We start from the raw sequence: 17409 nt of genomic DNA, 5'->3' as shown, positions 1-17409 counted from the left end.
ACTCACAGGACAGGTACAGCACGGGGTTAGATGCAGAGTAAAGCTCCCTCTGCACTGTCCACCCATCAAACATCCCCAGGACAGGTACAGTACGGGGTTAGATACAGAGTAAAGCTCCCTCTACACTGTCCCCCAATCAAACACTCCCAGGACAGGTGCAGCACGGGGTTAGATACAGAGTAAAGCTCCCTCTACACTGTCCCACATCAAACACTCCCAGGACAGGTACAACACAGGGTTAGATCCACAGTAAAGCTCCCTCTGCACAGATCCCCCCATCAAACACTCCCAGGACAGGTACATCACGGGGTTAGATACAGAGTAAAGCTCCCTCGACACTGTCCCCATCAGACACTCCCAGGACAGGCACAGCACGGGGTTAGATACAGAGTAAAGCTCCCTCTACACTGTCCCCACATCAAACACTCCCAGGACAGGTACAACAAGGGGTTCGATACAGAGTAAAGCTCCTTCTACAATGCCCTCACATCAAACACTCCCAGGACAAGTAAAGCACGGGGTTAGATACAGAGTAAAGCTCCGTCTACACTGTCGCCCAATCAAACAGTCCCAGGACAGGTACAGCACGGGGTGAGATACAGAGTAAAGCTCCCTCGACACTGTCCCCATCAGACACTCCCAGGACAGGCACAGCACGGGGTTAGATACAGAGTAAAGCTCCCTCTACACTGTCCCCATCAAACACTCCCAGGACAGGGACAGCACAGGGTTAGATACAGAGTAAAGCTCCCTCTACACTGTCCCCCCATCAAACACTCCCAGGACAGGAACAACATGGGGTTCGATTCAGAGTAAAGCTCCCTCAACACTGTCCCCCCATCAAAAACACCCAGGACAGGTGCAGCACAGGGTTAGACACAGAGTAAAGCTCCGTCTACACTGTCCCCCATTAAACACTCCCAGGACAAGTACAGCACAGGGTGAGATACAGAGTAAAGCTCCCTCTGCACTGTCCCCATCAAACACTCCCAGGACAGGGACAGCACGGGGTTAGATACAGAGTAAAGGTCCCTCTACACTGTCCCACATCAAACACTCCCAGGACAAGTACTGCACGGGGTTAGATACAGAGTAAAGCTCCCTCTACACTGTCCCACATCAAACACTCCCAGGACAAGTACAGCACGGGGTTAGATACAGAGTAAAGCTCCCTCTACACTGTCCCCCCATCAAACACTCCCAGGATAGGTACAGCACGGGGTGAGATACAGAGTAAAGCTCCCTCTACACTGTACCCCATCAACACTCCCAGGACAGGTACAGCACGGGGTTAGATACAGAGTAAAGCTCTCTCTACACTGTCCCCCCATCAAACACTCCCAGGACAGGTACAGCACAGGGTTAGATACAGAGGAAAGCTCCCTCTGCCCTGTCCCCATCAAACACTCCCAGGACAGGGACAGCACGGGGTTAGATACAGAGTAAAGCTCCCTCTACACTGTCCCCCCATCAAACACTCCCAGGATAGGTACAGCACGGGGTGAGATACAGAGTAAAGCTCCCTCTACACTGTCCCACATCAAACACTCCCAGGACAGGTACAGCACGGGGTTAGATACAGAGGAAAGCTCCCTCTACACTGTACCCCATCAACACTCCCAGGACAGGTACAGCACGAGGTTAGACACAGAGTAAAGCTCCCTCTACACTGTCCCCACATCAAACACTCCCAGGACAGGGACAGCACGGGGTTAGATACAGAGTAAAGCTCCCTCTACACTGGCCCCACATCAAACACTCCCAGGACAGGTACAACATGGGTTTAGATACAGAGTAAAGCTCCCTCTACACTGTCCCCCATCAAACACTCCCAGGACAGGTACAGCACGGGGTTAGATACAGAGTAATGCTGCCTCTACACTGTCCCCGCATCAAACACTCACAGGACAGGCACAGCACGGGGGTAGATACAGAGTAAAGCTCCCTCTACACTGTCCCCCGATCAAACACTCCCAGGACAGGTACAACACGGGGTTAGATACAGAGTAAAACTCCCTCTACACTGTCACCATCAAACACTCCCAGGATAGGTACAGCACGGGGTGAGATACAGAGTAAAGCTCCCATTACACTGTACCCCATCAAACACTCCCAGGACAGGTGCAGCACGAGGTTAGACACAGAGTAAAGCTCCCTCTACACTGTCCCCACATCAAACACTCCCAGGACAGGTACAACATAGGGTCCGATACAGAGTAAAGCTCCCTCTACACTGCCCTCACATCAAACAATCCCAGGACAGGTACAGCACGGGGTTAGATACAGAGTAAAGCTCCCTCTACACTGTCGCCATCAAACACTCCCAGGACAGGGACAGCACAGGGTTAGATACAGAGTAAAGCTCCCTCTACACTGTCCCCCCATCAAACACTCCCAGGACAGGAACAACATGGGGTTCGATTCAGAGTAAAGCTCCCTCTGCACTGTCCCCATCAAACACTCCCAGGACATTGACAGAACGGGGTTAGATACAGAGTAAAGCTCCCTCTACACTGTCCCACATCAAACACTCCCAGGACAAGTACAGCACGGGGTTAGATGCAGAGTAAAGCTCCCTCTACACTGTCCCCCATCAAACACTCCCAGGACAGGTGCAGCACGGGGTTAGATACAGAGTAAAGCTCCCTCTGCACTGTCCCCATCAAACACTCCCAGGACATTGACAGAACGGGGTTAGATACAGAGTAAAGCTCCCTCTACACTGTCCCACATCAAACACTCCCAGGACAAGTACAGCACGGGGTTAGATGCAGAGTAAAGCTCCCTCTACACTGTCCCACATCAAACACTTCCAGGACAGGTACAGCACGGGGTTAGATACAGAGTAAAGCTCCCTCTACAATGTCCCCCCATCAAACACTCCCAGGACAAGTACAGCACGGGGTTAGATACAGAGTAAAGCTCCCTCTGCACAGTCTCCATCAAACGCTCCCAGGACAGGGACCGCACGGGGTTAGATACAGAGTAAAGCTCCCTCTACACTGTCCCCCTATCAAACACTCCCAGGACAGGAACAACATGGGGTTCGATTCAGAGTAAAGCTCCCTCTACACTGTCCCCCCATCAAAAACTCCCAGGACAGGTGCAGCACGGGGTTAGATACAGAGTAAAGCTCCGTCTACACTGTACCCTATCAAACACTCCCAGGACAGGTACAGTACGGGGTTAGATACAGAGTAAAACTCCCTCTACACTGTCCCACATCAAACACTCCCAGGACAAGTACAGCACGGGGTGAGATGCAGAGTAAAGCTCCCTCTGCACTGTCCCCATCAAACACTCCCAGGACAGGGACAGCACGGGGTTAGATACAGAGTAAAGCTCCCTCTACACTGTCCCACATCAAACACTCCCAGGACAAGTACAGCACGGGGTTAGATACAGAGTAAAGCTCCCTCTACACTGTCCCACATCAAACACTCCCAGGACAGGTAAAGCACGGGGTTCGATACAGAGTAAATCTCCCTCTACACTGTCCCACATCAAACACTCCCAGGACAGGGACAGCAGGGGGTTAGATACAGAGAAAAGCTCCCTCTACACAGTCCCCCCCATCAAACACTCCAAGGACAGGTACAGCACAGGGTTAGATACAGAGTAAAGCTCCCTCAACACTGTACCCCATCAACACTCCCAGGACAGGTACAGCACGGGGTTAGATACAGAGTAAAGCTCCCTCTACAATGTCCCCATCAAACACTCCCAGGACAGGGACAGCACGGGGTTAGATACAGAATAAAGCTCCCTCTACACTGTCCCACATCAAACACTCCCAGGACAGGTACAGCACAGGGTTAGATACAGAGTAAAGCTCACGCTACACTGTCCCCGCATCAAACACTCACAGGACAGGTACAGCACGGGGTTAGATACAGAGTAAAGCTCCCTCTACACTGTCCCACATCAAACACGCCCAGGACAGGTAAAGCACGGGGTTAGATATAGAGTAAAGCTCCCTCTACACTGTCCCCCGATCAAACACTCCCAGGACAGGTACAGCACGGGGTTAGATACAGAGTAAAGCTCCCTCTACACTGTCCCCCCATCAAACACTCCCAGGATAGGTACAGCATGGGGTGAGATACAGAGTAAAGCTCCCTCTACACTGTACCCCATCAAACACTCCCAGGACAGGTACAGCACGAGGTTAGACACAGAGTAAAGCTCCCTCTACACTGTCCCCACATCAAACACTCCCAGGACAGGTACAACATAGGGTCCGATACAGAGTAAAGCTCCCTCTACACTGCCCTCACATCAAACAATCCCAGGACAGGTACAGCACGGGGTTAGATACAGAGTAAAGCTCCCTCTACACTGTCGCCATCAAACACTCCCAGGACAGGGACAGCACAGGGTTAGATACAGAGTAAAGCTCCCTCTACACTGTCCCCCCATCAAACACTCCCAGGACAGGAACAACATGGGGTTCGATTCAGAGTAAAGCTCCCTCTACACTGTCCCCCCATCAAAAACTCCCAGGACAGGTGCAGCACGGGGTTAGATACAGAGTAAAGCTCCCTCTGCACTGTCCCCATCAAACACTCCCAGGACATTGACAGAACGGGGTTAGATACAGAGTAAAGCTCCCTCTACACTGTCCCACATCAAACACTCCCAGGACAAGTACAGCACGGGGTTAGATGCAGAGTAAAGCTCCCTCTACACTGTCCCACATCAAACACTCCCAGGACAGGTAAAGCACGGGGTTAGATACAGAGTAAATCTCCCTCTACACTGTCCCACATCAAACACTTCCAGGACAGGTACAGCACGGGGTTAGATACAGAGTAAAGCTCCCTCTACACTGTCCCCCCATCAAACACTCCCAGGACAAGTACAGCACGGGGTTAGATACAGAGTAAAGCTCCCTCTGCACAGTCTCCATCAAACGCTCCCAGGACAGGGACAGCACGGGGTTAGATACAGAGTAAAGCTCCCTCTACACTGTCCCCCCATCAAACACTCCCAGGACAGGTACAGCACGGGGTTAGATACAGAGTAAAGCTCCCTCTACACTGTCCCCCATCAAACACTCCCAGGACAGGGACAGCACGGGGTGAGATACAGAGTAAAGCTCCCTCTACTCTGTCCCCCGTCAAACACTCCCAGGACAGGCACAGCACAGGGTAAGATACAGAGTAAAGCTCCCTCTCCACTGTCCCCCCATCAAACACTCCCAGGACAGGAACAACATGGGGTTCGATTCAGAGTAAAGCTCCCTCAGCACTGTCCCCCCATCAAAAACTCCCCGGACAGGTGCAGCACGGGGTTAGATACAGAGTAAAGCTCCGTCTACACTGTCCCCCATCAAACACACCCAGGACAGGTACAGTACGGGGTTATATACAGAGTAAAGCTCCCTCTACACTGTCCCACATCAAACACTCCCAGGACAAGCACAGCACGGGGTTAGATACAGAGTAAAGCTCCCTCTGCACTGTCCCCATCAAACATTCCCAGGACAGGGACAGCACGGGGTTAGATACAGAGTAAAGCTCCCTCTACACTGTCCCCACATCAAACACTCCCAGGACAGGGACAGCACGGGGTTAGATACAGAGTAAAGCTCCCTCTACACTGTCCCACATCAAACACTCCCAGGACAAGTACAGCACGGGTTATGATACAGAGTAAAGCTCCCTCTACACTGTCCCACATCAAACACTCCCAGGACAGGTACAGCACGGGGTTAGACACAGAGTAAATCTCCCTCTACACTGTCCCACATCAAAAACTCCCAGGACAGGTACAGCACGGGGTTAGATACAGAGTAAAGCTCCCACTACACTGTCCCCCCATCAAACACTGCCTGGATAGGTACAGCACGGGGTGAGATACAGAGTAAAGCTCCCTCTACACTGTCCCCACATCAAACACTCCCAGGACAGGTACAACATGGGGTTCGATACAGAGTAAAGCTCCATCTACACTGCCCTCACATCAAACACTCCCAGGACAGGTACAGCACGGGGTTAGACACAGAGTAAAGCTCCCTCTACACTGTCCCCATCAGACACTCCCAGGACAGGTACAGCACGGGGTTAGATACAGAGTAAAGTTCCCTCTACACTGTCCACCCATCAAACACTCCCAGGACAGGTACAGCACGGGGATAGATACTGAGTAAAAAAACTCTACACTGTCCCCCATCAAACACTCCCAGGACAGGTACAGCACGGGGTTAGATACAGAGTAAAATTCACTCTACACTGTCCCCCATCAAACACTCCCAGGACAGCTACAGCACGGGGTTAGATGCAGATTAAAATTCACTCTACACTGTCCACCACCAAACACTCCCAGGACAGGTACCGCACGGGGTTATTTACAGAGTAAAGCTCCCTCTACACTGTCCCCATCAAACACTCCCAGGACAGGGACAGCACGGGGTTAGATAGAGAGTAAAGCTCCTTCTACACTGTCCCCCTATCAAACACTCCCAGGACAGGAACAACATGGGGTTCGATTCAGAGTAAAGCTCCCTCTACACTGTCCCCCCATCAAAAACTCCCAGGAAAGGTGCAGCACGGGGTTAGATACAGAGTAAAGCTCCGTCTACACTGTCCCCCCATCAAACACTCCCAGGACAGGTACAGTACGGGGTTAGATACAGAGTAAAGCTCCCTCTACACTGTCCCACATCAAACACTCCCAGGACAAGTACAGCACGGGGTGAGATACAGAGTAAAGCTCCCTCTGCACTGTCCCACATCAAACACACCCAGGACAGGGACAGCACGGGGTTAGATACAGAGTAAAGCTCCCTCGACACTGTCCCACATCAAACACTCCCAGGACAGGTAAACCACGGGGTTCGATACAGAGTAAATCTCCCTCTACACTGTCCCACATCAAACACTCCCAGGATAGGTACAGCACGGGGTGAGATACAGAGTAAAGCTCCCTCTACACTGTCCCCCCCATCAAACACTCCCAGGACAGGTACAGCACGGGGTGAGATACAGAGTAAAGCTCCCTCTACACTGTACCCCATCAACACTCCCAGGACAGGTACAGCACGGGGTTAGATACAGAGTAAAGCTCCCTCTGCACTGTCCCACATCAAACACTCCCAGGACAAGTACTGCACGGGGTTAGATACAGAGTAAAGCTCCATCTACACTGTCCCACATCAAACACTCCCAGGACAAGTACAGCACGGGGTTAGATACAGAGTAAAGCTCCCTCTACACTGTCCCCCCATCAAACACTCCCAGGATAGGTACAGCACGGGGTTAGATACAGAGTAAAGCTCCCTCTACACTGTACCCCATCAACACTCCCAGGACGGGTACAGCACGGGGTTAGATACAGAGTAAACCTCTCTCTACACTGTCCCCCCATCAAACACTCCCAGGACAGGTACAGCACAGGGTTAGATACAGAGGAAAGATCCCTCTGCCCTGTCCCCATCAAACACTCCCAGGACAGGGACAGCACGGGGTTAGATACAGAGTAAAGCTCCCTCTACATTGTCCCCCCATCAAACACTCCCAGGATAGGTACAGCACGGGGTGAGATACAGAGTAAAGCTCCCTCTACACTGTCCCACATCAAACACTCCCAGGACAGGTACAGCACGGGGTTAGATACAGAGGAAAGCTCCCTCTACACTGTACCCCATCAACACTCCCAGGACAGGTACAGCACGAGGTTAGACACAGAGTAAAGCTCCCTCTACACTGTCCCCACATCAAACACTCCCAGGACAGGTACAACATAGGGTTCGATACAGAGTAAAGCTCCCTCTACACTGTCCCCCCATCAAACACTCCCAGGACAGTTACAACATAGGGTCCGATACAGAGTAAAGCTCCCTCTACACTGCCCTCACATCAAACAATCCCAGGACAGGTACAGCACGGGGTTAGATACAGAGTAAAGCTCCCTCTACACTGTCGCCATCAAACACTCCCAGGACAGGGACAGCACAGGGTTAGATACAGAGTAAAGCTCCCTCTACACTGTCCCCCCATCAAACACTCCCAGGACAGGAACAACATGGGGTTCGATTCAGAGTAAAGCTCCCTCTACACTGTCCCCCATCAAACACTCCCAGGACAGGTGCAGCACGGGGTTAGATACAGAGTAAAGCTCCCTCTGCACTGTCCCCATCCAACACTCCCAGGACATTGACAGAACGGGGTTAGATACAGAGTAAAGCTCCCTCTACACTGTCCCACATCAAACACTCCCAGGACAAGTACAGCACGGGGTTAGATGCAGAGTAAAGCTCCCTCTACACTGTCCCACATCAAACACTCCCAGGACAGGTAAAGCACGGGGTTAGATACAGAGTAAATCTCCCTCTACACTGTCCCACATCAAACACTTCCAGGACAGGTACAGCACGGGGTTAGATACAGAGTAAAGCTCCCTCTACACTGTCCCCCCATCAAACACTCCCAGGACAGGTACAGCACGGGGATAGATACTGAGTAAAAAAACTCTACACTGTCCCCCATCAAACACTCCCAGGACAGGTACAGCACGGGGTTAGATACAGAGTAAAATTCACTCTACACTGTCCCCCATCAAACACTCCCAGGACAGCTACAGCACGGGGTTAGATGCAGATTAAAATTCACTCTACACTGTCCACCACCAAACACTCCCAGGACAGGTACTGCACGGGGTTATTTACAGAGTAAAGCTCCCTCTACACTGTCCCCATCAAACACTCCCAGGACAGGGACAGCACGGGGTTAGATAGAGAGTAAAGCTCCTTCTACACTGTCCCCCTATCAAACACTCCCAGGACAGGAACAACATGGGGTTCGATTCAGAGTAAAGCTCCCTCTACACTGTCCCCCCATCAAAAACTCCCAGGAAAGGTGCAGCACGGGGTTAGATACAGAGTAAAGCTCCGTCTACACTGTCCCCCCATCAAACACTCCCAGGACAGGTACAGCACGGGGTTAGATACAGAGTAAAGCTCCCTCTACACTGTCCCCCCATCAAACACTCCCAGGATAGGTACAGCATGGGGTGAGATACAGAGTAAAGCTCCCTCTACACTGTACCCCATCAAACACTCCCAGGACAGGTACAGCACGAGGTTAGACACAGAGTAAAGCTCCCTCTACACTGTCCCCACATCAAACACTCCCAGGACAGGTACAACATAGGGTCCGATACAGAGTAAAGCTCCCTCTACACTGCCCTCACATCAAACAATCCCAGGACAGGTACAGCACGGGGTTAGATACAGAGTAAAGCTCCCTCTACACTGTCGCCATCAAACACTCCCAGGACAGGGACAGCACAGGGTTAGATACAGAGTAAAGCTCCCTCTACACTGTCCCCCCATCAAACACTCCCAGGACAGGAACAACATGGGGTTCGATTCAGAGTAAAGCTCCCTCTACACTGTCCCCCCATCAAAAACTCCCAGGACAGGTGCAGCACGGGGTTAGATACAGAGTAAAGCTCCCTCTGCACTGTCCCCATCAAACACTCCCAGGACATTGACAGAACGGGGTTAGATACAGAGTAAAGCTCCCTCTACACTGTCCCACATCAAACACTCCCAGGACAAGTACAGCACGGGGTTAGATGCAGAGTAAAGCTCCCTCTACACTGTCCCACATCAAACACTCCCAGGACAGGTAAAGCACGGGGTTAGATACAGAGTAAATCTCCCTCTACACTGTCCCACATCAAACACTTCCAGGACAGGTACAGCACGGGGTTAGATACAGAGTAAAGCTCCCTCTACACTGTCCCCCCATCAAACACTCCCAGGACAAGTACAGCACGGGGTTAGATACAGAGTAAAGCTCCCTCTGCACAGTCTCCATCAAACGCTCCCAGGACAGGGACAGCACGGGGTTAGATACAGAGTAAAGCTCCCTCTACACTGTCCCCCCATCAAACACTCCCAGGACAGGTACAGCACGGGGTTAGATACAGAGTAAAGCTCCCTCTACACTGTCCCCCATCAAACACTCCCAGGACAGGGACAGCACGGGGTGAGATACAGAGTAAAGCTCCCTCTACTCTGTCCCCCGTCAAACACTCCCAGGACAGGCACAGCACAGGGTAAGATACAGAGTAAAGCTCCCTCTCCACTGTCCCCCCATCAAACACTCCCAGGACAGGAACAACATGGGGTTCGATTCAGAGTAAAGCTCCCTCAGCACTGTCCCCCCATCAAAAACTCCCCGGACAGGTGCAGCACGGGGTTAGATACAGAGTAAAGCTCCGTCTACACTGTCCCCCATCAAACACACCCAGGACAGGTACAGTACGGGGTTATATACAGAGTAAAGCTCCCTCTACACTGTCCCACATCAAACACTCCCAGGACAAGCACAGCACGGGGTTAGATACAGAGTAAAGCTCCCTCTGCACTGTCCCCATCAAACATTCCCAGGACAGGGACAGCACGGGGTTAGATACAGAGTAAAGCTCCCTCTACACTGTCCCCACATCAAACACTCCCAGGACAGGGACAGCACGGGGTTAGATACAGAGTAAAGCTCCCTCTACACTGTCCCACATCAAACACTCCCAGGACAAGTACAGCACGGGTTATGATACAGAGTAAAGCTCCCTCTACACTGTCCCACATCAAACACTCCCAGGACAGGTACAGCACGGGGTTAGACACAGAGTAAATCTCCCTCTACACTGTCCCACATCAAAAACTCCCAGGACAGGTACAGCACGGGGTTAGATACAGAGTAAAGCTCCCACTACACTGTCCCCCCATCAAACACTGCCTGGATAGGTACAGCACGGGGTGAGATACAGAGTAAAGCTCCCTCTACACTGTCCCACATCAAACACTCCCAGGACAAGTACAGCACGGGGTAAGATACAGAGTAAAGCTCCCTCTACACTGTCCCACATCAAACACTCCCAGGACAGGTAAAGCACGGGGTTAGATACAGAGTAAATCTCCCTCTACACTGTCCCACATCAAACACTCCCAGGACAGGTAAAGCACGGGGTTAGATACAGAGTAAATCTCCCTCTACACTGTCCCACATCAAACACTCGCAGGACAGGTACAGCACGGGGTTAGATACAGAGTAAAGCTCCCTCTACACTGTCCCCCCATCAAACACTGCCAGGATAGGTACAGCACGGGGTGAGATACAGAGTAAAGCTCCCTCTACACTGTCCCCCCATCAAACACTCCCAGGATAGGTACAGCACGGGGTGAGATACAGAGTAAAGCTCCCTCTACACTGTCCCCCATCAAACACTCCCAGGGCAGGTACAGCACGGGGTCAGATACGGAGTAAAGCTCCCTCTACACTGTCCCACATCAAACACTCCCAGGACAGGTACAGCACGGGGATAGATACTGAGTAAAATTCACTCTACACTGTCCCCCATCAAACACTCCCAGGACAGGTACAGCACGGGGTTAGATACAGAGTAAAATTCACTCTACACTGTCCCCCATCAAACACTCCCAGGACAGGTACAGCACGGGGTTAGATGCAGAGTAAAATTCACTCTACACTGTCCACCAGCAAACACTCCCAGGACAGGAACAGCACGGGGTTAGATACAGAGTAAAGCTCCCTCTACACTGTCCCCATCAAACACTCCCAGGACAGGGACCGCACGGGGTTAGATACAGAGTAAAGCTCCGTCTACACTGTACCCTATCAAACACTCCCAGGACAGGTACAGTACGGGGTTAGATGCAGAGTAAAGCTCCCTCTGCACTGTCCCCATCAAACACTCCCAGGACAGGGACAGCACGGGGTTAGATACAGAGTAAAGCTCCCTCTACACTGTCCCACATCAAACACTCCCAGGACAAGTACAGCACGGGGTTAGATACAGAGTAAAGGTCCCTCTACACTGTCCCACATCAAACACTCCCAGGACAGGTAAAGCACGGGGTTCGATACAGAGTAAATCTCCCTCTACACTGTCCCACATCAAACACTCCCAGGACAGGCACAGCAGGGGGTTAGATACAGAGTAAAGCTCCCTCGACACTGTCCCCGCATCAAACACTCACAGGACAGGTGCAGCACGGGGTTAGATGTAGAGTAAAGCTCCCTCTGCGTTGTCCCCAGCAAACACTCCCAGGACAGGTACAGCACGGGGTGAGATACAGAGTAAAGCTCCCTCTACACTGTCCCACATCAAACACTCCCCGGACAGGTACATCACGGGGTTCGATTCAGAGTAAAGCTCCCTCTACACTGTCCCCCCATCAAAAACTCCCAGGACAGGTGCAGCACGGGGTTAGATACAGAGTAAATCTCCCTCTACACTGTCCCCCATCAAACACTCCCAGGACAGGTGCAGCACGGGGTTAGATACAGAGTAAAGCTCCCTCTGCACTGTCCACATCAAACACTCCCAGGACATTGACAGAACGGGGTTAGATACAGAGTAAAGCTCCCTCTACACTGTCCCACATCAAACACTCCCAGGACAAGTACAGCACGGGGTTAGATGCAGAGTAAAGCTCCCTCTACACTGTCCCACATCAAACACTCCCAGGACAAGTACAGCACGGGGTTAGATGCAGAGTAAAGCTCCCTCTACACTGTCCCACATCAAACACTCCCAGGACAGGTAAAGCACGGGGTTAGATACAGAGTAAATCTCCCTCTACACTGTCCCACATCAAACACTTCCAGGACAGGTACAGCACGGGGTTAGATACAGAGTAAAGCTCCCTCTACACTGTCCCCCCATCAAACACTCCCAGGACAAGTACAGCACGGGGTTAGATACAGAGTAAAGCTCCCTCTGCACAGTCTCCATCAAACGCTCCCAGGACAGTGACAGCACGGGGTGAGATACAGAGTAAAGCTCCCTCTACACTGTCGCCCAATCAAACACTCCCAGGACTGGTACAGCACGGGGTTAGATACAGAGAAAAACTCCCTCTACACTGTCCCACATCAAACACTCCCAGGACAAGTACAGCACGGGTTATGATACAGAGTAAAGCTCCCTCTACACTGTCCCACATCAAAAACTCCCAGGACAGGTACAGCACGGGGTTCGATACAGAGTAAAGCTCCCACTACACTGTCCCCCCATCAAACACTGCCTGGATAGGTACAGCACGGGGTGAGATACAGAGTAAAGCTCCCTCTACACTGTCCCACATCAAACACTCCCAGGACAAGTACAGCACGGGGTAAGATACAGAGTAAAGCTCCCTCTACACTGTCCCACACCAAACACTCCCAGGACAGGTAAAGCACGGGGTTAGATCCAGAGTAAAGCTCCCTCTACACTGTCCCCCCATCAAACACTCCCAGGACAGGTACAGCACGGGGTTAGATACAGCGTAAAGCTCCCTCTGCACAGTCCCCATCAAACGCTCCCAGGACAGGGACAGCACGGGGTTAGATACAGAGTAAAGCTCCCTCTACACTGTCCCACATCAAACACTCACAGGACAGGTACAGCACGGGGTAAGATGTAGAGTAAAGCTCCCTCTGCACTGTACCCCATCAAACACTCCCAGGACAGGTACAGTACGGGGTTAGATACAGAGTCAAACTCCCTCTACACTGTCCCCCCATCACATACTCCCAGGACAGGTGCAGCACGGGGTTAGATACAGAGTAAAGCTCCGTCTACACTGTCGCCCAATCAAACACTCCCAGGACAGGTACAGCACGGGGTGAGATACAGAGTAAAGCTCCCTCTACACTGTCCCCCCATCAAACACTCCCAGGACAGGTACAGCACGGGGTTAGATACAGAGTAAAGCTCCCTCTACACTGTCCCCCCATCAAACACTCCCAGCACAGGAACAACATGGGGTTCGATTCAGAGTAAAGCTCCCTCAACACTGTCCCCCCATCAAAAACTCCCAGGACAGGTGCAGCACGGGGTTAGATACAGAGTAAAGCTCCGTCTACACTGTCCCCCCATCAAACACTCCCAGGACAGGTACAGTACGGGGTTAGATACAGAGTAAAGCTCCCTCTACACTGTCCCCCCATCAAACACTCCCAGGACAAGTACAGCACGGGGTGAGATACAGAGTAAAGCTCCCTCTGCACTGTCCCACATCAAACACTCCCAGGACAAGTACAGCACGGGGTAAGATACAGAGTAAAGCTCCCTCTACACTGTCCCACATCAAACACTCCCAGGACAGGTAAAGCACGGGGATAGATACAGAGTAAATCTCCCTCTACACTGTCCCACATCAAACACTCCCAGGACAGGTAAAGCACGGGGTTAGATACAGAGTAAATCTCCCTCCACACTGTCCCACATCAAACACTCGCAGGACAGGTACAGCACGGGGTTAGATACAGAGTAAAGCTCCCTCTACACTGTCCCCCCATCAAACACTGCCAGGATAGGTACAGCACGGGGTGAGATACAGAGTAAAGCTCCCTCTACACTGTCCCCCCATCAAACACTCCCAGGATAGGTACAGCACGGGGTGAGATACAGAGTAAAGCTCCCTCTACACTGTCCCACATCAAACACTCACAGGACAGGTACAGCACGGGGTTAGATGTAGAGTAAAGCTCCCTCTGCACTGTCCCCCATCAAACACTCCCAGGACAGGTACAGTACGGGGTTAGATACAGAGTCAAGCTCCCTCTACACTGTCCCCCCATCAAACACTCCCAGGACAGGGACAGCACGGGGTTAGATACAGATTAAAGCTCCCTCTACACTGTCCCCCCATATCACACTCCCAGGACAGGTGCAGCACGGGGTTAGATACAGAGTAAAGCTCCGTCTACACTGTCGCCCAATCAAACACTCCCAGGACAGGTACAGCACGGGGTGAGATACAGAGTAAAGCTCCCTCTACACTGTCCCCCCATCAAATACTCCCAGGACAGGTACAGCACGGGGTTAGATACAGAGTAAAGCTCCCTCTACACTGTCCCCCCATCAAACACTCCCAGCAGAGGTACAACATGGGGTTCGATACAGAGTAAAGCTCCCTCTACACTGTCCCACATCAAACACTCCCAGGACAGGTTCAGCACGGGGTTAGACACAGACTAAATCTCCCTCTACACTGTCCCACATCAAAAACTCCCAGGACAGGTACAGCACGGGGTTCGATACAGAGTAAAGCTCCCACTACACTGTCCCCCCATCAAACACTGCCTGGATAGGTACAGCACGGGGTGAGATACAGAGTAAAGCTCCCTCTACACTGTCCCACATCAAACACTCCCAGGACAAGTACAGCACGGGGTAAGATACAGAGTAAAGCTCCCTCTACACTGTCCCACATCAAACACTCCCAGGACAGGTAAAGCACGGGGTTAGATCCAGAGTAAAGCTCCCTCTACACTGTCCCCACATCAAACACTCCCAGGACAGGTACAGCACGGGGTTAGATACAGCGTAAAGCTCCCTCTGCACAGTCCCCATCAAACGCTCCCAGGACAGGGACAGCACGGGGTTAGATACAGAGTAAAGCTCCCTCTACACTGTCCCACATCAAACACTCACAGGACAGGTACAGCACGGGGTAAGATGTAGAGTAAAGCTCCCTCTGCACTGTACCCCATCAAACACTCCCAGGACAGGTACAGTACGGGGTTAGATACAGAGTCAAACTCCCTCAACACTGTCCCCCCATCAAAAACTCCCAGGACAGGTGCAGCACGGGGTTAGATACAGAGTAAAGCTCCGTCTACACTGTCCCCCATCAAACACTCCCAGGACAGGTACAGTACGGGGTTAGATACAGAGTAAAGCTCCCTCTACACTGTCCCCCCATCAAACACTCCCAGGACAAGTACAGCACGGGGTGAGATACAGAGTAAAGCTCCCTCTGCACTGTCCCACATCAAACACTCCCAGGACAAGTACAGCACGGGGTAAGATACAGAGTAAAGCTCCCTCTACACTGTCCCACATCAAACACTCCCAGGACAGGTAAAGCACGGGGATAGATACAGAGTAAATCTCCCTCTACACTGTCCCACATCAAACACTCCCAGGACAGGTAAAGCACGGGGTTAGATACAGAGTAAATCTCCCTCTACACTGTCCCACATCAAACACTCGCAGGACAGGTACAGCACGGGGTTAGATACAGAGTAAAGCTCCCTCTACACTGTCCCCCCATCAAACACTGCCAGGATAGGTACAGCACGGGGTGAGATACAGAGTAAAGCTCCCTCTACACTGTCCCCCCATCAAACACTCCCAGGATAGGTACAGCACGGGGTGAGATACAGAGTAAAGCTCCCTCTACACTGTCCCACATCAAACACTCACAGGACAGGTACAGCACGGGGTTAGATGTAGAGTAAAGCTCCCTCTGCACTGTCCCCCATCAAACACTCCCAGGACAGGTACAGTACGGGGTTAGATACAGAGTCAAGCTCCCTCTACACTGTCCCCCCATCAAACACTCCCAGGACAGGGACAGCACGGGGTTAGATACAGATTAAAGCTCCCTCTACACTGTCCCCCCATATCACACTCCCAGGACAGGTGCAGCACGGGGTTAGATACAGAGTAAAGCTCCGTCTACACTGTCGCCCAATCAAACACTCCCAGGACAGGTACAGCACGGGGTGAGATACAGAGTAAAGCTCCCTCTACACTGTCCCCCCATCAAATACTCCCAGGACAGGTACAGCACGGGGTTAGATACAGAGTAAAGCTCCCTCTACACTGTCCCCCCATCAAACACTCCCAGCAGAGGTACAACATGGGGTTCGATACAGAGTAAAGCTCCTTCTACACTGCCCTCACATCAAACACTCCCAGGACAGGTACAGCACGGGGTTAGACACAGAGTAAAGCTCCCTCTACACTGTCCCCATCAGACACTCCCAGGACAGGTACAGCACGGGGTGAGATACAGAGTAAAGCTCCATCTACACTGTCCCCCATCAAACACTCCCAGGGCAGGTACAGCACGGGGTCAGATACGGAGTAAAGCTCCCTCTACACTGTCCCACATCAAACACTCCCAGGACAGGTACAGCACGGGGATAGATACTGAGTAAAATTCACTCTACACTGTCCCCCATCAAACACTCCCAGGACAGGTACAGCACGGGGTTAGATACAGAGTAAAATTCACTCTACACTGTCCCCCATCAAACACTCCCAGGAGAGGTACAGCACGGGGTTAGATGCAGAGTAAAATTCACTCTACACTGTCCACCAGCAAACACTCCCAGGACAGGTACAGCACGGGGTTAGAGACAGAGTAAAGCTCCCTCTACTCTGTCCCCATCAAACACTCCCAGGAAAGGGACCGCACGGGGTTAGATACAGAGTAAAGCTCCCTCTACACTGTCCCCCTATCAAACACTCCCAGGACAGGAACAACATGGGGTTCGATTCAGAGTAAAGCTCCCTCTACACTGTCCCCCCATCAAAAACTCCCAGGACAGGTGCAGCACGGGGTTAGATACAGAGTAAAGCTCCGTCTACACTGTA

The 17409-nt window shown here is 52.0% G+C and overlaps 1 protein-coding gene across 1 annotated transcript in view; it reads right to left on the bottom strand.

The window, feature by feature from the left end:
* LOC145339729 (haptoglobin-like) overlaps positions 1-17409 on the bottom strand; it is a 74178-nt gene that overhangs the window by 7187 nt on the left and 49582 nt on the right. The gene's annotated exons all lie outside the window — the stretch shown is intronic.

Source organism: Carcharhinus amblyrhynchos, unplaced genomic scaffold, assembly GCF_965287045.1.
Source record: "Carcharhinus amblyrhynchos unplaced genomic scaffold, sCarAmb.v2.hapA scaffold_640, whole genome shotgun sequence".
Classification (NCBI taxonomy): domain Eukaryota; kingdom Metazoa; phylum Chordata; class Chondrichthyes; order Carcharhiniformes; family Carcharhinidae; genus Carcharhinus; species Carcharhinus amblyrhynchos.
This window is presented reverse-complemented; position numbering and strand designations above follow the sequence as displayed.